The sequence below is a fragment of the Mustela nivalis genome (genome assembly GCF_964662115.1).
Source record: "Mustela nivalis genome assembly, chromosome: 2".
Taxonomy (NCBI): domain Eukaryota; kingdom Metazoa; phylum Chordata; class Mammalia; order Carnivora; family Mustelidae; genus Mustela; species Mustela nivalis.
The window spans coordinates 107,181,205-107,203,257 of record NC_139021.1 but is presented as its reverse complement, the minus strand read 5'-3'; the positions used below and the strand labels follow the sequence as shown (position 1 = coordinate 107,203,257).

The 22,053-nt window shown below is 42.6% G+C and overlaps 1 pseudogene across 1 annotated transcript in view; it reads left to right on the top strand.

The window, feature by feature from the left end:
• LOC309859330 (contactin-associated protein-like 3B) overlaps positions 1 to 19,164 on the top strand; it is a 41,831-nt pseudogene extending 22,667 nt beyond the window's left edge. The window contains exons 6-11 of the transcript in view: positions 655 to 873; positions 3,302 to 3,542; positions 4,088 to 4,318; positions 5,520 to 5,653; positions 6,459 to 6,546; positions 18,626 to 19,164. The product of the transcript in view is annotated as a contactin-associated protein-like 3B (transcript). The remainder of the gene's footprint in view (positions 1 to 654; positions 874 to 3,301; positions 3,543 to 4,087; positions 4,319 to 5,519; positions 5,654 to 6,458; positions 6,547 to 18,625) is intronic.
• Positions 19,165 to 22,053: the final 2,889 nt, after the last annotated feature.

Below are 22,053 nucleotides of genomic sequence, written 5' to 3'. Positions count from 1 at the left end.
ACCCTGAGATCATAACCTGAGCTCACACCAAGAGTCGAATGCTTAACCAACTGTACCACCCAGGAGCACCTAAAGCTCCATTATTTTAAATCCTTATTTTCAATAGAGGGTAAACAGTGATTCACAAAACACACACAGTCTGTCCAATTTTGTGCTGCCCTGTGTGTGTAGTAAGGATCTTTTAAACCAAACTGGTTCGATAACTACTCCCTAAATTGCAGAATCATTTCATGTAATTGACTCACCACATTGTTCATGCATGTAGCAAGGCTCGGTTCCTTACTTCAAAATTTCACAGAGGGCTTTTTAAATAAAGTACATGAGGATTCCCCCCACCTTGAAATAAATTCGCTGATATATAAGAAGGCAGGCCACAGACCAGTTTCTCTCTGGTGGGGACAGATCTCTACTCCTTAAGGTTTAGCAAGATGAGGAGCATTGTCTGAAGGGGAATCAGGTAAAATGGCTTTGTTTTTCTTCCCTCGGGACACACATTTCTTTTGCCCTCCTAGCCAGCTCAGAATGACATTGGTCGGCAGCAGTGTCACCGTCTGCTTTCATAAGGAGCGTGTCCTGCCGCTGCCCTCTTGTCTCTTGAGGCTGAATTTCCTCCCTGGGGAATGAAGCACACTACTCTCTTCTCTGTATTTGCAGCTCCTACAGAAGTGACCTTTTCCTTCGATGTGGGGAATGGGCAATGTGAGGTCACAGTGCAGTCTCCCACTCCCTTTAATGACAACCGGTGGCACCACGTGAGGGCCGAGAGGAATGTAAAGGAGGCGACCCTTCAAGTGGACCAGCTCCCCAGCAAGACACAAGCTGCACCCGTGGATGGCCATACCCGCCTGCAGCTCAACAGCCAGCTCTTTGTGGGTGAGTGTAGCTGCCCTCTGGCTGGGCTGTGCTGGTGGACACAGAGAAGACTCGAGTCATCCAGCCATGATGGCAGCAGGTGCACGTGACTCCTGCCAGCACCACAGACTGAGAGCTCTAGGAAGAGTCAGGCTCTTTCCACAGATGGTTGTTAATACAGTTTCCATAGTGTGTTTTTCGGGATCATGGTTTCCATAGATTTCCCAGGTCACAGATGAGATAATGGAGGTCCAGAGAGAGTGAGTGATGTAGTCTAGAAACTGAAATAGAAGAGAAACCCAGTCCCCAGTGGGTGGATTTCCAGGCTGGACCTCAACAGTATTGATGACCTGTGTTTGCTTTAGTGACTTCTTATCAATGCTATTTATAAAATTGTTAGCAAATTTCATCTAGAACTTCTGGCTTCACTTTTCAGTGCAGTCAGGGAATCCGCTGTGTGACTGTGTCTGAGTTCTCCTGTGCCCCCTCTAACACAGACCAAAGGAGGACTCATATGGCTGTGTCACCCTCCTCTGATTCCCAGTCCTTGCAGACACAGGTTCAAAACTGGGCTGGCGCCATTCTCAATGCTGGTGCTTCAGGGATGAAAGCTCTGGGTAGTGGAAGTCTTCCTTTTCATTTACTTGCTTATTTTTTTAATTAATTTATTTATTAAGACTGCTATCTTGTTTTTTTAAAATTAATTTATTTATTTTCAGAAAAACAGTATTCATTATTTTTTTCACCACACCCAGTGCTCCATGCAATCTGTGCCCTCTATAATACCCACCACCTGGTACCCCAAACTCCCACCCCCCACCACTTCAAACCCCTCAGATTGTTTTTCAGAGTCCATAGTCTCTCATGGTTCACCTCCCCTTCCAATTTACCCCAACTCCCTTCTCCTCTCTAACACCCCTTGTCCTCTATGATATTTGTTATGCTCCACAAATAAGTGAAACCATATGATAATTGACTCTCTCTGCTTGACTCATTTCACTCAGCATAATCTCTTCCAGTCCCATCCATGTTGCTACAAAAGTTGGGTATTCATCCTTTTTGATGGAGGCATAATACTCCATAGTGTATATGGACCACATCTTCCTTATCCATGTTTTTTCTTTTTCTCAAAGGGAGAGATAAGTTTTGCTACATTACTTTTCAGATAACTCTATTCTAATTTGTAAAGCAAGCAAACAATTAAGGTAACTCTTCCTTGGTCATTTCTCATGTGTTTTCAAGTAAATAAGGAGCTGGTCCAATTAGGAACTAATCTAAATCACAGATTAGCCTGCAGTCTGCTTTGCCAGAGGACACCTACAGCTTCTGGGGGCTGTACAATGCAGGTAGTTGTGTGTGTGTGTGTGTGTGTGTGTGTGTGCACACAACCCATGATACAGAAAACTTCAAGGCTTCACGTCAAGTCATCAGACTGTTACTCAAATTAAACAATTCTGTTTTCTGATTTGTAATCCTGAGGACCAAGGAATGGAATTTCTAGGAACAAAGTTGACATGAACACCTACATGGAATTGACATCCTCATGAAAACAATGTTTCCAGAGCATGGGAAGCTGGTGGAAAATGCTGATTTACGCCCCAGGCCCACCGAGTCAGAATCCCTGGGAATGAACCCCAGGAGAAGCAAGCACTCCAGGTGACCCCCGCACCCCCAGATTTGAGATTAGGCTCATGTGAGGCATGATAGAGAGCTACTCAGTGTTCAGTGACTGTTACCCTCCTGACCTCAGAGCCAGCAGCCTGGAGCAAGGCAGGCCTGATTCTGGATTTTAATGTCACCCCTGCTTTCTCTTTCTTTGCCTGCTCCTCAATTCCCTTTTCATGTCATTGTTAATGGGAGCATTTCTAAAAAAGGATGGTATTACATATATAATTTGTTATTATATGTAATGTATGCATTATATTATATACAACAAGTGTATAACAAACACATAACAAAATATATATGACAAATGCATATATGAATTATAATGTATACTACATATTAACCCTATACAATTTATATACATTTGCATGTTACAAATTTGTAATATGTATTATATTGCAAAGATTTTCAACTATTTAACTTTATTGTGCCCATCACAGTTTATACACTTAAACTTTAAAAAGGAGAGATGGTATTTTCTTTTTTTTTTTAATGAAGGAACCAACTTTAAACTGTAAAAATCTTTCTAAATAGAACTTGAAGAAGTACTTTTTAGAATAAATATTTACCAAGTTCAATTTTAAAAATATTTCCATCCGTGATTTATTCAATACCATTTGATGATTCTTAGTATGAGATCACAGCCTAGGTTTTCAAAATCGCATGTGTTTGTAAAGCTTCGGGTGGGTCGCCTTTCTGAAGGGCTCGGTCTGGCCACAGTTGGATGTCAGTTGGAAATGCCACCGAGACCCCCAGGGCACGGCTGTAATTGTTTCCCTTGTAGGCGGGACAGCCACCAGACAGAGAGGCTTCCTGGGGTGCATTCGGTCACTGCGGTTGAACGGGCTGGCCCTGGACCTGGAAGAAAGGGCCACGATGACGCCAGGAGTGGACCCAGGCTGCCTGGGACACTGCAGCAGCTATGGACACCTGTGTCGCAATGGAGGGAGATGTAGGGAGAGACCCAGGGGCATTGCCTGTGAACTGTGCCTTCTCTGCGTATGACGGGCCATTCTGCGAGAGCGGTGAGTGTGCCCTGGGCAGGATGGGGAGAGGGAGGCACCTTATGTGGGTCTTTGCCTCCTGTTTCTGGCATTTGACCCTTTCTCTACAAAAGGATAAGGCGGATCTCTCTGATTGGGTAAAGGAGAGTTGTTTCTCTCCCAAATTTGTCCATTTATGATTCTGTTCTTGAGAAGCTCGTGATGACTTCTGTTGGATTCTGCATCATTCATGTGACACTGAGATGGACAATAACTCTAAGTATATGTTCACACTTGGCGTTTAATGCTGTGTAACTCTGAGATGAAGCATTTTGTGGGCCATAATAAAATATTGTTACTCAGTTCAACATCATGCGAATATACACGGGGATAAGTTATCTTTTTATCCATACTTGATTACCTTTTTAATCAGAAATATTTCTAAATTTAAAAAAAAAAACAGCAAAGTGTGACATTCTTGTTTTCTGTCTTGAGAGACTAAGGGTTAGAGATAGTGTGTAAATACACATAGAGAAGAGCCTTGCCTTGACTTCGTGCTAACATAACAAAAATGAGTATCATTCCAGAGATTTCTGCGTATTTTGGAATTGGCTCGTTTGTTATCTACGACTTTCAGGAACATTCTAACTACACCACCAGCAAGAATTCGAGCTCCTTTGCAACTTTACTTCATGAGGGCTTGATGCTGGCTGGAGAAATGGCCACACTGAGCTTCCGGACCACAGGGACACCCAGCTTACTCCTCTATGTGAGCTCCTTCTACGAGGAGTACCTGTCCGTGATCCTCACCCCCAATGGTGAGTGTCGAGAATGAGGAGGCTGAATTAGAAAATAAGGACCACAATGAGGGGGACCCTTTAGGTGTTTAACTACAAAAAGGAAACACAATTGCATGGCTTGCCATGCTTGTAACACTAGTTCATGATAACCCTCAAGTGTTTATTACTAAAGTTCACATATCCATGATTATATTTAAGATACATTCCCTCCATGGAAGTTTGATCATTTTAGGTATTTGATGTGCTGCTAGGCTTCTTGCTATTCTGGGAAGTCTTTCCATCTGTATGTGAATAAATTAGTTCTGCAATTCACTCTGAAACAAGATAGCTCACTTTGTACATGGAAAATATTTCCTCCTCCTTCTTAGCAAAGTAAAGAAGTATATTAAGCTATCTAAAACCCACGATTCCTATGCATCACATGAATAGCATTGTTCTTTACTCTTCAGTGGCCGAGAAGCCATTCATGGCAATATCTACATACGAAGAAAAGTGGGATGAGAGGTACCCAACTCATGGCCACAAGTCTTTCCAAGATGTTGCATATGAAGCATTAGCTCAAGCTGTAACCTTGCTTCACAGGGCGGAAGGGCAGGGACCTACTTTCTGGAAGATCTTCTCCAGGCAGTACAGGGCTATGGGGCAGTGGGCATCTCTGTGAAGGACATCAGGAGATTTAGATGTTGTAGCAAATCACTGGTCTTTCTTCTGTTTCTTGATTATGGCAGAAACATAAGGGAAAAAATTCTAGTTGTGCAAAAAGATTCTTTATGCAAATGTCAGCAATACATTAAAATGCATTAAAATAAGTCATATTAAAAGAAGTGATGCTTATAGAAACTGAAAATGCAATATTGCTTGAGGTTTTGCCATTTAATACTATGAATACCACATGAATAATTAACTTCAAGCCTAGCTCCGAGTTCTCATATGCCTAACTTAGAATTTTTTCCTTTTGTTAAGGAAAATGGAAGAACTTGGGGAAAGACCATTTGGTCTTGACTTTTAAAATAGTGTAATCAGATTCTGAATTCAGCCCTGGAATAGCACATAAACGATCACTCTTCCAGGAATAGAGACCCTCAGTGTCCTTAAGCAAATGCTCAATAAATTCAAATTATAGGAAATAAATAAAAATAAAATGTGCTTTAGAACCTGCATTGATGGTTTTTATAAAATTCCACTTTAGTTAAAAATGTCATTTTTTGGTCTTGTTTAGGAAGTTTGCAGATCAGGTATAAGCTGGACAGGCACCAAGAACCTGATGTTTTTAACTTTGGTTTTAAAAACTTTGCTGATGGGCAGCTTCACCAGGTGACGATTCACAGAGAAGCAGCGGTGGTCTCTGTAGAGGTAAGAGATAGATTCACAGCAGCCACAGTAACCAAACCTGTGGCATTCAGTGTATGACCTCCAGCAAGGCTTTGAGAATAAATCCTAGTAACAGAGATACATGTTCATCAGTCTTCCCAGAAAGTCTTGGGGACAGAAAATGTAGTCAAAGTGTTTTCTTTAGCAGTGTCATTTGTTTGTTTAGCAAGAGGCTGACAGGGTTTTTGTTAATATCTGACCACTGAAAATGCCAAGCTGTCCTCGAAGGTCGGGGAATATTGCCAGTTTCTCCCAGCAATTACTGGAGATGTTCCAACAAGAATGAAAGCCTATTTCCATCTTAGTACAAAAGAGCAAAGATGGCAGAAATGTAAACACAAGGGGAAAAGCAAGATTTTGCTGAAAGTGGGAATACATTTTTTAAAAGCCTCCATGTTTCAATTATTCATTGTCACTGGGTTTTGAAGAATTACCTTTATATATTGAATCTGTGCCAGTAATACTTTTTGTGGCTTGTGTTACTAATTTCTGTTTGAAATAAGTAAAAGCTTTAAGGTTTGAAATAGCTTATTGCATTTCTTTGTGAAAATCGTACCAATTACGGATCCCTAAACCATGAAGACAAATAAAGGGGAAAGAATAGGCAATGGGGTGGTGTAAAATCTGAGGTATTAAAACAATTGCTATGAAACCATTTCACCTTTGTAACAGCACGAATGTATGGCTTGTTTTTACCATTTTCCTTGGTCTCCCTCAGACTCCCATTCTCCTATCCACCAAAATTACTTGCCATTTTGATGTTTGCTTCTCGTGGAATATTTAATAGGTTAACCAGAATGCAAGGAGACAAGTTGTCCTGTCGTCAGGGACAGAATTCAATGCTGTCAAACCCCTTATGTTGGGGACAATTTTAGGTAAGTGTCAGAAAGAACATCGGACTCCCATACCCAACCCCCTGACATGGATCAGAAGTGTCAGGTTGCAAACAGGGGAAGGGTTCATAAGGCTGAAAGAAGCTCCTTGTCGTATTCATGGTTTCCCAGCAAGTGACAATCAAGGTAGAAGCAGCCCTTTTGTCCAAGTGTGCCTGTAATCACCAGGGAGGGCTGTCTGCTAGGTGAGCCACAGTGACCCCTGAGAAGTGTCTCCACATGTGCCCTCTCACTTGGTAATCAAGCAGAATGAAACTTGGTATTTTTCTAACAATTGAGGAAAGGCAAAATCAAAACAGCTGTCACGTTTACAATTGTATATTAATCAGGGGTCAAATGCAGAAATCACCCAACAGTAAATATGGATTTATATTAAGAAGAAAGGACTTACATTTTCTTTGGGCAAGTGAGTATGTGTTGGTGGTAGGCTGGGCTCTGCTCTGAGATGTGTTCAGTGCTCCCAGCTACACCTGGAAGGTCAGGATCTGAAGATCCTCCACACCCGCTTTAGGGCTGGTAAAAGAATACCGACTACTTAAGCATCAAATTATTTATGCCTTTGTTTTCCCCCTTGTCACCAAGAATTAGATTGAAATAAAAATTTGAAAGGTATTTTTTTCCTTTTAATTGTTTATATTGTAAACTGTACGTGCTATCAATATCTAAAGTTATTTGGGAGAAATCCTCTTGTAGTCTTGGGTCGAATTTCTGCTCTGGTACATGACACTCATCTGGCTGTGTTGGTCCGAGATAATTCATGGACTTTTTACTACCTTTTCAGCCATTTGTACCTTGATTCTTTGATCATTTCTTCCATCCCTGGCACGTAAAACATCCTACATATGGTGGAATCTACAGACAGCCCATGAGCCCATGTTCAAAATAGGGTGAGAAGCACAGTAACTGTTAAAATGGTGACATTTTTCTAAAAGACGATGAGCAATAAAATTATAAGTTCTTATTTTTCAGAGGAAATGGGGCAGATCGCAGTGTGTCTTTGTAAATGGTAAATGCAGATGCACATCATTTAGATGGTAGAGGGGATGGGAAGCTCTGTGTTGGTCCTGGGAGTTACAGTTGCAGGTTAAGCCAGTGAAGCAGGGTCCCGGGGTTCTTTGCTGTGAAAACAGTCTTGGCATCATGTAATGGATACCAACTTTGGGCCAAAGTGGTGCTCCTGCTTTCTAACTGTGCCTTAGTGTGGATAAAGAGTCAGGCCCCATGATGTGTTGGCAGAAAGGCTTTGCTGTGGCTTGCCGTTCCTGCCCCCTCTGCACGTGCAGAGTGGGCCTCCAGCAGCTGGCACAGAAATGCAGATGAGCACAGTTGTTCCCCTCAAGTGCTGGGAGAAGTCTGTAGCTCAAACAGCCCATGGGAAAGAGAGGGGAATAGCTTAGTCTCTAATGCATGAATTCAGGTGTGTTTTCTAGGTGTTTCTGGACATCCATGTTTTGTGATATTAGTAGATTTTTTATTCTATTTTTTAAAGTTTTTATTTAAATTTTAGATGGCTGACATACAGTGTAATATTAATTTCAGGTGTAGAATTTAGAGATTCATCATCTAGATACAACACCCAGTAAGGTTTTCTTTTTTTCATTCTATTTAGAACAGTGGCATTAAAAAGGGGGGAGGGAGGGTGTTTGCCTGAGTGGCTCAGTCATTAAGCATCTGCCTTTCGGCTCAGGTCATGATCCCAGGGTCCTGGGTCGAGCCCCATATCAGGCTCCCTGCTCAGTGGGAAGCCTGTTTCTCCTTCTCCTACTCCTCCTGCTTTTGTTCTGTCTCCCACTATCTCTCTCTCTGTCAAATAAATTTAAAAACCAAAACCAAACAAAACAAAACAAAAACAGTGACATAGTATAGAAAAACCACAAGAACTGGGAAAACAATAGAAAGAGATAAGGTTCTCCTCTGGCTTTGACCCATGAGAATAACAGTATACAATTAGCAGGAAGAGGTTATGAAGTTCCTAAAAAGTCAGAGCTTAGTTGAGTTTCACAGAACAGTGGGATGGAACCCCAGCTTCAGCTGTCAGCTGAATAGTATAATTTTTTATACAATCCAAGTGGAAAGGAATTTTTAATATCCAAGTGGAAAAGAATTTGCTCACTTTTTACGTGCTACTGAGCTCCACTCTCTGGCCTGACAGTTACCATTCATGGCTTGAACAGAGTGAGGAGTAGATCATCTTAGGGGTGTGCAAGCCTCAGAGCTCAGCTTACTTACGTGCAGGTGAGGTCTGTGAGTACAGGGATGGCCCCATCTGCCCCCAGTAGAGTCATCCCTCCTTTGTTGCTAGAGCAGGTTTCTGTGGGCACTCTTCCCAGCCAGGAGGACAGATAGGGTCAAGGAACAAAAGGAACATAACACACACAACTAACTGCCTGCCCTCAGTGACTCTGGCTCTGAGAGGAGAGATGAGGCAGTTTCAGAAGTGACTGTGGCATAAGGTAGGAAGTTGCCAGCAGGAAGTGTGAAATTGACAAACATTTTAAAGACAATTTAGCTTTGAATGTATTAACTGTAAAAAGATATATCATGGGTTATGGAAACTGATTTAATAACTAAACTACCTTATATAAAGGGAGTCATTTAATAAAAAAGGAGAATAATACATTTTATCATATACATTTTTATTTTCCTGCAAGTTCATCTGTAGAGAGCAGTAGCATGGAATCAAAGATGTTAATGTTTCTATTCAAGAATGGTCTAGTCAAAAAGCTGTAGAAATTGAAGTTGAAATTCATCAATGAAGTTTATTGTCTGAAGCAACTGAGTCTAATAAAATTATAAATATTCATTTCATCTGTACCTAGAGGTACACATCTTGATCAAAGGCTAATAACACTTATCGTGTTTTGGGTAACTTTATTTAGGATAGCTTCTCCTTAGCAGTAACTACGAGAAGATGACTATTTCATGTTCAGATTTGGGAAATAGAAGCTGAGCTTCTTTTCATAAAGTTGCATAAAATAGACCAAGAGACTGGCTAATGAAGAGCTATTCATTTTCCAAAGACAGTGAAAGACCCGCGGATCCCCTTACCCAAGAATCCAACACTGCCACAGGATGCAATCAGCAAGAGGTTCTTTATTGTTACGCAGGCGCCTGCGGGTGGTCAGCGCGCGCCTGCGGGTGGTCAGCAGCTCCTGCTAGCTGAGCACACCCGGCTAGGGTGGTGCCGGGTTTTTATGGACAGGTACAAACAAGTTTTGGGTGGGGCGCAACTGATTGGTGGACAGTTTGAACTTTTGAAAAAGGCATACTTGGTGTTAGTGGATTGGCCCTGGAAGACCCCCCTCACGTGAAGAGAAAGGCGGGAAGGGGAAACAAAGAGGGGAAGTTTGACCTTATTACTCAGCAGAAAGACATCCTATCTATGTGACCATGCAGCCCCCTTGCCTACGAGACCATGCCCTGGCTATTAGGAGAGGGTATCTTGTTCAAACAGGAGTCAAGTGTCATGCCCTAAAAGCCAAGCGAGTTACAGAAAGGCAAAAGAGCAGTTACATTGAATTCAACCCTGGGGGAAGGGTCTTTTCATTGCAAGGGGAGGAGGGGTACTTTTACACAACAAAAGAGCAGTTAATTACTTAACGACGAGGGGGGGTCTTTCAACAGTTGTCCCAAGCTATGGCAAGCTGTCCTCCACTTATTTTGATGAGCTCCCATTCTTCAGTGGTCTTATTAACAATGACACTCAGGTCAAGTGCTCCCGGTTACTATAAAAGATTTTCAGTAAAATCCGAGTTTAAGTGCAGATCATTAGGTTTCTAATTTTCTGTCCAGTCTTGACTTGGATGGGACCTGTAACCCTGAAGTATGAGAGCTTTAAAATACAACAACCCAGTAAGATGTCCTGGCATTTTCATTAGGTTTTATCTCTCTAAAGGCTTTTGTGTAAATGGTATTCTGTGGATTTTGTCTTTTGTGCATTAAAGAACAACAATAGCAAATATCCCCAAAATACCAAAACAAAAATCTGTTTTTGAAGGGTGCAGAGTAAAGATGTGCCTTTCTCTTCCCTCCTGGGAAAGAGTGCAATACGTTGAATGTAGTTCAAGTCAGTACAGTCATGCAGTTAAACCTTAGTGGGGAAAAGAAACCCACTGAAGGATCTTGTGTTGAAATGGAACTCCATATATTAGAATTGGGTTATAAATAATATGTGGGGGTTACTGATGCCCTCATGGACAGACTACAGTTCAGATACTAAAAGCTCCATTGACTTCTGTGATGTATGTTTTGTCTTTGCTGTGCTCTGCCTAAGAATTTATCTCATTTGGGAGGAAAGTCATAGGGTGGAAGACACAAAAGTTTATATAATTTCAGAATATGAATACAAATGAAAAGTTCCTCAACAAAATATTAGCAAATCTAATCCAGTAAAATCTAATCCAGTAACACAAACAAATTGTCATATGCGACCAGATAAGATTTATCCTAGGAATTTAAGGTTGGGTCAGCAGATAAAAACAATCAATGTAATACAGCATATTAATAGAATAAAGGACAAAAACCACATGGTTGTCTGAATAGGCACATAAAAAGCATTTGAAAAAAATCCACTGTGCTTTCATTAAAAAAAAATAAAATAAAACAAACAAACAAAAAAAAAACAAAGTAGGAATAGAAAGAAACCTCCTCGCATGTAAAAAGACAGCTAAAAAAACCCCATGCCTGGCATCACACTTAATGGAAAATAATGGAAATCTTTCCCTAAGATCAGGAATAAGATAAGGATGTCTACTCTCACCACCTTCCTTCAGGATTGTAGTAAAGGTTTGAGTGAGGGCTACAAGGCAAGAAACAAAGAGTAAAAAGTATCCAGAATGAAAAGGAAGAAGTAAAACTATGTCTATTTGTACAGAACGGGATCTTATAAGGAATCCATGAAAAAAGCTAATAGAGATAGTTCACAGTAGGAGCAAGGATATAAGATCAACATACAGAAATTTATTGTATTTTTATACTAGCAATGAATAATACAAAAACAAAATGAAGACCAAAATGTAAATTCCACTTAAAGTAGCATCAGATAGAATAAAATACCTTGGAATAACTTGAACAGAAGAGGTGTGAGACACATACCCTGGAAACTATGAAGAACTGCTGGAAAGAATTAAGGAAGATTCACACAAATGGAAAGACATCCATGTCCGTAGACTGGAAGTGTTAACATTGCTAAGGTGGTGGTGCTCTCCAAATTGATCTACAGGTTCAATACAATTCCGATCCAAGTCCAAGTGACAAGTCGATCCTAAATGCATATGGAAATGCAAGGCACTCCAATTAACTAAAACCATCTTGAAAAGAAGAGTGAAGCTGGAGTTTTTGCCCTGGATTCTTTTTTAATTTATTTTTTATTTTCAGCATAAAATAAAATTTTATGTATTTTATAAATAAATACTGAAAATAAAATTTTCAGTATTCATTACTTTTGCACCACACCTAGTGCTCCATGCAATCCATGCCCTCTATAATACCCACCACCTGGTAGCCTGACCTCCCAACCCCCGCCCCTTCAAATCCCTCAGATTGTTTTTCAGAGTCCATAGTCTCTCATGGTTCACCTCCCCTTCCAATTTCCCCCAACTCCCTTCTTCTCTCTAACTCCCCATGTCCTCCATGCTATTTGTTATGCTCCACAAATAAGTGAAACCGTATGATAATTGACTCTCTCTGCTTGACTAATTTCACTCAACATAATCTCTTCCAGTCCCATCCATGTTGCTCAAAAGTTGGGTATTCATCCTTTCTGATGGAAGCATAATACTCCACAGTATATATGGACCACATCCTCCTTATCCATTTGTCCATTGAAGTGCATCTTGGTTTTTTCCACAGTTTGGCAACCTTGGTCATTATTGCTATGAACATTGGGGCACCGATGACCCTTCTTTTTACTATGTCTGTATCTTTGGGGTAAATACCCAGTAGTGCAATTGCAGGGTCATAGGGTAGCTCTATTTTTAATTTCTTAAGGAATCCCCAGACTGTTTTCCAAAGTGGCTGCACCAACTTGCATTCCCACCAACAGTGTAAGAAGGTTCTCCTTTCTCCACATCCTCTCCAACACACATTATTTATGGTTTTGTTAATTTGGGCCATTCTAACTGGTGTAAGGTGGTATCTCAATGTTGTTTTGATTTTGATCTCCCTGATGGCTAGTGATAATGAACATTATTTCATGTGTCTGTTAGCCATTTGTATGTCTTCATTGGAGAAGTGTCTGTTCATGTCTTCTGCCCATTTTTTGGCATGAATATCTGTTTTGTGTGTGTTGAGTTTGTGGAGTTCTTTATAGATCTTGGATATCAGCCTTTTGTCTGTACTGTCATTTATGAATATCTTCTCCCATTCCATGGGTTGTCTCTTTGTTTTTTTGATGGTTTCCTTTGCTGTGCAGAAGCTTTTGATCTTGATAAGTCCCAAAAGTTCATTTTCACTTCTGTTTCCTTTGCCTTTGGAGACATATCTTAAAAGAAGTTGCTGTGGCTGATATCGAAGAGGTTACTGCTGATCTCTTCTAGGACTTTGATAGATTCCTGCCTCATGTTGAGGTCTTTTATCCATTTAGAGTTTGTATTTGCATATGACGTAAGAGAATGGTTGAGTTTCATTCTTCCACACATAGCTGTCCAATTTTCCCAGCACCATCTATTGAAGAGACTGTCTTTTTTCCATTGTATATTTTTTCCTGCTTTGTCAAAAACTATTTGACCATAGAGTTGAGGGTCCATATCTGGGCTCTCTCCTCTGTTCCACTGGTCTATGTGTCTGTTTTTGTGCCAGTACCATGCTGACCTGGGGATCACAGCTTTGTAGAACAGCTTGAAATCAGGCAACATGATGCCCCCAGTTGTTTTTCTTTTTCACCATTTCCTTAGCAATTCAGAGTCTCTTCTGATTCCATACAAATTTTAGGATTGTTTGCTCCAACTTTATAAGAAATTTTTTACAGAGTATATACAGAGCTCTCACAACCAAACAAAATGACAAATGACCCAATTTAAAAATGGTCAAAAGATCTGGTCAAAGGCTGAAATCAAAGACATTTCTTTGAAGATTTACCAAAAACTGATATGAAATGATGCTCAAGATCATTAGCCAGCAAAGGAATGAAAATCTAAACCACAAGGTATCACTAAAAAACCATAACAAGTGCAGGAGGTGGAGAAATTTGAGTGTTTGTGCATTGGTGATGGGAATGTAAAATGTGTAGCCACTGTGGAAAAACAGTTTGGCAGTTTATCTGGGAGTTAAACACAGAGTTACCATATGACCTCTCCTAGGTATATACCCAAGAGAATTGAAAACATATGTCCAGACACAAAAGGTGTGCGTAAATCCCTGTAGCTGTGTTCTCCACTAATAACCCAGCATGGGAATAGCCCCAGCCACTGACCACTAAGTGATACAGTGTTATGTTTCATGCCAGTGTTTCACTGTGTGCCACAAACAAAAGTGAAATGTTGGCCATAAAATGTAATGAAGTAGCAACACAGGCTACAAATGGGTGAAAACATGATGTTAAATAAATGAGGAGAAATACCAAAAGTGACTTACTGTGTGATTTATTTTGGATGAAATGTCCAGAATAGGTAAATTATAGAAACAGGAAGTTTATGTTTTCCCAGGGCTGGAGAAGGGTAGGAATGGGATGTGGAGTCTAATGTGCACTAGTTTTCTTTAGGAGAGATAGAAAGATTCTGCGAGTGAATACTGGTAATGGTTTTACAACTGTGTAAATATACAAAATCCCCTTGAATTGTATACTTTAAAAAGATCAGTCTTATAGTATGTGAATTGTATCTCAATATAAAAAAAAAAAAGTATTACAGATTCATTTCTTTTGCCAATGCCTCTTCTGCACACACAGCTGGGAGAAGTGATGGTGAGTGATGGTGAGTGATGAGTTGTAACCGGGTGTCTATTCTGAAGTGTGAATGAGTGTGTTCCAGGACAGGGTGTGATGGGAGGTGGGGGGAGAGAAGTGGAAGGGCTCAGGGTTCAGGACTGCTGAAACAGGCAGAGACACATCGGGTGGGGCTGCACAACTGTGAAGACGACTAAGGAACTAAGAGCAGCGATTGTGTGGAGTTCTGATGTAATCATCTTGTTGGGTGAAAGAGTGGTGGGGATTGCCTACTTGTCATTACACAAAGAGTCTGTATTATATACTAAGGACTAGTGCTCCAGGAAGTGCCTACTAGCATTGCTCACTCTGAGCACATAGGGCACCAGATTACCCCCTGATTTTTTCTCTGGTATTAGCTGCAAGCACTGGGAGAGCCTGGTGCTCCGTGGGCCTGTGTTTCAGGGAGGAAGGAATAATTCACTCACTTCTTTCTCACTCTGAAAATCAGGGCCTCCTATCTCTGAATTGTTGGAAAGATGGACTGGAAAAGTCTGTCTTCTACTCGTTTTCTAATTATGTCATTTATCTTGAATTAAAAAACAAAACAAAAAAAAAAACGGTTTGACTTCCAGAGGGAAGGTCAGCATTGCTTAGCATGGTTATACCTATCCTCAGTGCTCCTCGTGGAGTAGGAGATGGGCTGAATGGTTGGGCCATATTCCTTCTGCCATGGTAAGAGAGAGAGAGACTTCTTCCTACATTCTGTTTGGGGCCAGATCATGAACCTGCAGGTACGCTGCCGGGTATGGGACAGAAAAGATGCAGCCTCTAGCTTGCCAGGACCCCCATACCGTCTAAGATCCTCATCCACGGAGTTCTCATTAGCAGAACAATAAATCAATAGCTAAAAAGATGATGTTGCCCCTAAGAAGACAGGGAGGAGGACTGAAGACAACAACTACAATTCCCACATCAAAATAGAGCCATTAAAGAAGACAGAACAGGGCGCCTGGGTGGCTCAGTGGGTTAAGCCGCTGCCTTTGGCTCAGGTCATAATCTCAGGGTCCTGGGATCGAGTCCCACATTGGGCTCTCTGCTCAGCGGGGAGCCTGCTTCCATCTCTCTATCTCTCTCTCTGCCTGTCTCTCTGCCTACTTGTGGTCTCTGTCTGTCAAATAAACAAATAAAATCTTAAAAAAAAAAAAGAAGAAGAACACAACTGCGATGAGACTTGGCACTCAAAGACACTTGAAAAACTCACACACCAACTCTGGGGGTTAAAGTAAATACGGGTTTTCACAATTTCACAGGGTTATCTGAAGGAGAGAATCATCACTGGTTATCATTAGACAGTGGTCTGGAATATTACAAACTGCAAAGAAAAAAAGATTAAGAGAGAGAAATTAGAAGGGAAAATAAGAGAAAACCTAATGGGGATAATTAGAGATCCAGAAACAGAACTGGAAGCAAAGACAGTAATTATGCATGAAAAAAATTCTCTGAGCTAAAGGAAAACTTGAGTTGCAGATTGAAAGTACGCATCAATTCTGACGAGAAAAGGCATACAATTGGGAAAATTTCCAAATTGCAAAACCCACAGAGAAAAGTCCTCCAAACTTTCCGGGCAGAAGTTACTACAATGAAAAAATAATGATTGTGGCATCAGCATCTAACTTCTCATTTGTTACAGCGGGATAAAAAAATGATGTGGATCATTGTTAGTATGGCTGAGGAATGAGCCACAATGCAAGCATCTAATATATAATGTATTTGACAAGGTTAAAAAAAGATATTTTGAATAACAAGGAAGGATGGAGATTAAATATGAACCGTGCCTCCCATCTAAGGAAAATACTAGAGAATTATTCCAGTCAAAAAACGAATCACAAGCATGACTTTAGGATGGAAAATACGAAGGCAGCAGTGAGCAGTAAACTTGCATGCATCTTGGTACCCCATACGCATACAAAGTCATGGCTACAGCTATGGGGTTAATAACAGGATATGGGCGCACATGAGCCCACCCACACATGCCCATACCCACAATCCACAAGTATGTATAAATGTCAAGTACAAGTTCTTGTACTGGCACTCCTTTCTTGAATAATAGCACTGCCTATAGACATTTTTAAATTTACCTTTAAAATGAATTTCACAAAGTTAGTCCAATTAGTTAGTAAGATACATGTCTGCCCAGGATTCTGTGACCCTAGCCTGGTAGCGCTCGTGTCAGACTTTGACCAGGAAAGCGAGTGTTGTCCCGTTCCTCTTTTGGCTCAGTGGCTGGGACTTTTAATTGGCCTGTGGTGTTCTGTTTTTGTTTTTAGTATTTTAGCATTGTGGTAGTCCTATGTTACTATCATAGCATTTTCCTATTTTAGTTCTTCTTGATATTCTTTTAAGTATATTCAAGCAAGGATGCCTTTCTTTATGGAATGAATATATATTGTCTGAATGCAAAAAAAAAAAAAAAAAGTGACCTGTAAAGAACTCTATTTTTTATTTATTTTTATTTATTTTTTATTTGAGGGAGAGAGTGTGTGCATAAGGGCTAGAGGTGGCCGTAGGTCAGTTGGAGAGGGAAGGGCAGACTCCCCGCAGAGCAGGGAGCATGAAGGGGCTCAATCCCAGGACCCCTAGGTCATGACCTGAGCCAAAGGCCAACCCTTAACCAGTAGAGCCACCCGGGTGCCCCAGAAGAGCTCTTTAACCTAAAATAATCCTTCAACTGAGTTGTCTCCAGCTCGCTTACTTCACTGTAAGAATCTACCTGGAATTCATCATACATAAGCCTCCTTGATGCCTCATATAATCAGACTGGCCAAGAAAGCTGTGTGTTTCAGAGAGTTGTTTATTAGGATTGTAACAATGTAAACATGCCCCTCATTTTAGTTGCTTTTAGAGGTCTTTTACATAGCACTTAGAGCACCCTTCAAAAACTCAAAGGAAGTAAACATTACCCCCTAAGAGTTTATCCACAACATCAAGAGGGAGGGATCACAGCTGAGATTCTCAGGGTGAACTTAAAGACCTGCTATCACGCTAACCAAAAAGACTTGTAGAGTCACGCATCTATTCTATGGAAGGTATAGCATTCATTCTAAAAATAGTGTAACGATCCCCATTTACCCCTCCCTTTATGCCAGCAATTACGAACATGTCCAAAAGCTACTGGCAGGATAGAGAGAGAATATCCTGTTGAAAAGGGGGCTCCTGTGACCAGCCTGGATCCAGGCCGCCCCACGTGAGAGACATTCAGATATTTCTGAAATCTAATGTGAACTGGCTTCCAGCAGGAATAAATACACTGGCGGTATTACATTGCGAGCATTAAATTCTCAGTTCTGCAAATGAACCCACACGGTGGCCGGCCTGTGGAAGGCACCGGGTGAATTCTTGGTTGCTGTGTATGGTTGGTTGGAGAAGATGGACACACTGGTGGACTAGTGGACACATTGAAGAAGGGAGGGAATCAATGCAGATGCCGCGGGTCCCCACACTGAGGCGGCTTCCCTGCGCATCCATGAAACGTCCGAAGCCTGCACGTAACTGCGCCGGGTCATATTTGGGGCTCACTGAGCAAGTGCAGTGTAGGGGCTAATCGTCCTCGAGGTGAAGGGATTGGTGCTCTGCTTTCATGGGTGCGTCGCGGCCCTTCTCCCGCTAACTAACCTCGGTCAGATCTGAGCCAGGTCAGGGACTAGGACAGGGAGCCAGCCCAGACTTGGGGGAAGGGGGCAGAGCCCACCGCTGTGACTGGGGAAAGGCAGCTGGGGTGGGGACTCTGTGGGACTGAGAACAGGGGCCAGAGTCAAGTGTAAATGGGGAGGTTAGAGCCGCCCTAGGGATTATTCCCAGAGCACTGTTGTCCCCACGCGGGTGACATTTCACTGCGACCGCCTGGATAACCGGCCACAGATTGTTACAAAATACTGTCGTGATCTTTGAAACGGGCAACAGCAGAGGGTGGAATCCTTTGTTGGGCGGGACTGCACCCGGGGTCGCGACGGCCTGCCCGCGGGCAGAGCTGGCACCTGCCGGTCACTAACAGGGGCCGCAGGGACGGCCCTGCCTGTCATGCCCTACGGGAGGAAGGGCAGAGGATTGGAGGGCGGGTCGGTTGGTGGCGGCCCTGCAGACGCGGGCCAGGCCTGCGCCCCCCGCACCCTAAGGCGTGCCCCGCTTGTCTGCCCGCAGAGCCCCCCGGCGCGGACCCGGACATGCTGCGGGCCGGCGCGCGCGGCTTCACTGGCTGCCTGTCTGCCCTGCGCTTCGGCCCCGCCACTCCGCTCAAGGCTGTGCTGCGCCCCGGCGGCCCCGTCGCGGTCACCCTGCGCGGACACGTGGCCGCTGCCTCCCAGTGCGCAGAGTCCAAGGGGACCAGAGCCCCAGCGCGGGAGGCCAAACGCCCAATCGCAAGTGGCACAGGTGCGTGCCCCTCCGCCCGCAGTGGCGCTTGCTGCCCACGGTCTTCCACCCCGTCTGCGTCCCGGGGCTGCCCAGGCCCTCGGTGGGGTCGCGCGGCCCTGCTCTGGTCTGGGTTTCTTGCTCCTTCCCGCCCGCGCAGCGCGCTCTGCTCTCCTGTCAGATGTTTGCGAATGTCACCAAAGTCCTCTTCCCTCTGCCTCTGTCATTCTCCCTTTCTCTGCTGTAGGTGGCTCTGGACCGACAGACGGGGTGAGCCCTTAGCGCTGACAGAAGTGACCCTGCTGTCATTGGAGGTAACAGGGCTGTGAACGACCTGGTCTTTGGCATTACTGTCACCGCGGGCATAAACCCGTGTCCAGGAGTCCGAGCTGAGGGGCGAGGTCAATGGCGGGACACCCCTTTGCAGGCATTCTTCACGGGCTTGCCCCGATGTCAGCCTCTGCCCGGGCTCAGGGGTGCTGAGTGGAGAGAACCCATGGTAGGACCGAGACACTCTTTAAAGGATAGTTGCCGAACTACAGAGTAATAAGGTTTTTCATTTGAAAATACCCATTCATATCACTCAGGAGATCATGTACATATATGACATATTCACCTTTACTTCTTTGATCCAAAATAGCCAAGACCTCTCAGTCCATTCGCCCAAAACTTTTAAAAATAATATTAAAAGTAAAGCATTAGGTGAGTTTAGAACCACCTAAACTGTGCAAGTTGTCATTTTCATAAACATAAAGATAGAACAACCTAAAGATTTTTCTAAACATAAATATGCAGAACTGTTTTCTGGTGTCAATCTTATCTTAGATTTACATATATTTATTTGTATTTGTAAAGTAACTATTCCATCTTAAATATCTCCCTCTGTATTCTCTGAAACAGAATTTATTTAGGCCTGCTTTAAAAAATGAATATTCAAGTCTCCTCCTTATGATTCAGAGAATGCTTATATTAGACTACAGGAATGTGTCATTTGTAAACTCTATGGGCTGAGAGGGAGTGAGCTGCTCTCCATTTCATGGCTATTCCAGATAAGGGAGGTCAGCCCCAAGCTGGCGGATGCAGGTGGGTGTCCACTTTTCAGGCAGACCAGACTGCATCTGCCCCTTGGTTTCTGTTCATCAAGATGTCAGTTTTCTCCAGACTATTAGGAAGGTACTCAGATATTTTTACGCGCTGACCAAATCTGTGTAAGAATGTGAACTTGCCCATTCCTATCGTAATCGCTTCTGTTTTTCTAATGAATGAGGTATATGATCTCCTGATTTCACAACTCCAGGAACAAAGAAACATATATGTTATTCATAATGTATACCTAAAAGGATTACTTTTGTGTTAAAATATAAATCAAGTCTTAATCCTGTTCTCATTTATTTTGAGTGAGAAGACTTCAGTATAAAGCAAAAAGCCGATTTAAAATAAATCAACTTAAATGTGATTCATGTTTTCGAAATAGGAATCAAAGTCTAAACATGCAAAATGTCATGGTTGGTGCCATGTTTAGAGAGAGCACCGATGATAGGTTGGTGCTAGAATAGAAGGCGTGGTCTCTGGAGCTGTATTGCCTTTGGTTAAATATCATTGGCAAGTTGTACAAAGTAAGTAAGTTGCACCAATATTTTTCCCCTTGAAAAATCCTGCTTGGCTCCTTGCCACTTCCAGTCCATGAACGGGAGGAGAATGAGGCACAAACAAGTCAGCTGCAAGAGAAAGGGAGCAGGGGACAACAGTAGAAAAGACTGTTGTCCCCAACAACTCCTCGATCCCGCTTTCATTAGATAGAAACAGTAACCAACAGAAGAGCCAAAGAAGGCCAAACATTAGTCATAGCCCTGTAGATAACAAAGAAGGAAGGCAAAATATGTCTGGACAAGCAGTATATAGTTGAACAAGCACATTCAGAGGACTTATCTAAGTAGCCACAGGTGCTTTCTGGGGGAAAGGGGAGATAACGGAAAAATGAAGCAGGTGGCGTTCCACCCTGAGCGGGCCGGGCATTCCCAGCTGCTCAGCTTCAATGCCGTATATCGTCCTCTACCCTACAGCCTGTTACCAGTATGTGTTTTTCTTAAGGCTATGTCTAAATGTGCTTGGTAACTAGTAAAATTTCCCATGGGTTATATTTTAAGTAATACATTGTTCTAAGGTTCAGCTGAAGCTCCTGACAGACGGGAGGGAGAATCAGAGCACATGGGGTGTTAGGGAGGTAACTCACGTAGCTCTGCCTTTGATCTGTGTGGTGGCTGTGTGCCGCGTGGTTTGTCCACTGCCAAGTATACTGAGCTGCAGTGTAGAATCCTGGGTGGAATCCTCAGCCCTGTGTCCAAATGACCCCAGACCGCACCACATGTAAAGTACTTAGTCCGGTTAAAGAACCACCCCAGCAGGTGGATTTCTTCACGTGCTGTGCTCCATCACCTCTCCTCTTGCAAACAAAGGGAACAATATAGGAAGGGGAAGTAACCTAAATCATGTTCACACCTGGAACACCGGAGATCATGGAGTTTTTCTTGCCATGAGATCCATCATGTCAATGAACAGGCAGAGAAGGACACAGATGTGTAGATGGATGGAGAGACAGACAGACCTAAGTGATTGTCACAAACGCATTCACAGTTGGATTGCTGAAAGGAGGGTTATAGAAGGCATCAGATGCATTAGTCACATCATCCCCGACTCTTCAGAGAGCAAATGAAGACAGAGGTTGCTCTAGAACCCTACCAAGTCTCAGAGAATGAGCAAGCTAGTACTCAGTTACATACACAATAACATCCTGGGTATTTGAGGATAACAGTGACAGTGATTGGATAACCAAGTGGCCTGGTCACTGTTATTGAGTTCCTGTCCCTGACACTAAAATTGGATACAATGTAGCTCTTCAAAGAGAAGTCCTGTAACAAAATTTAAGAGTAATTAAAGTGACAACTCTTTGTTCTCAGGTGAGGTACAAGGTGTAGTGAACATGTTGACTGTTGTACTTGTTAGTATTTAAGAACCTTTCCAGAGGCTCTGAGCATCTGATCAGGAATCCCTGTGACCAGAGGCACCCACTGAGCTGCGAGTCTGTTGGGCTCCATTATGCTCTTTATCTCTGTCCCAGAGCATAGTGAAGAATCTTCATTTAACAACACGAATTTGGATTCAGTTAACTAAACAGGAATGCATTTTCTAACATTTGCTAACTGCAATATCAATGCCTG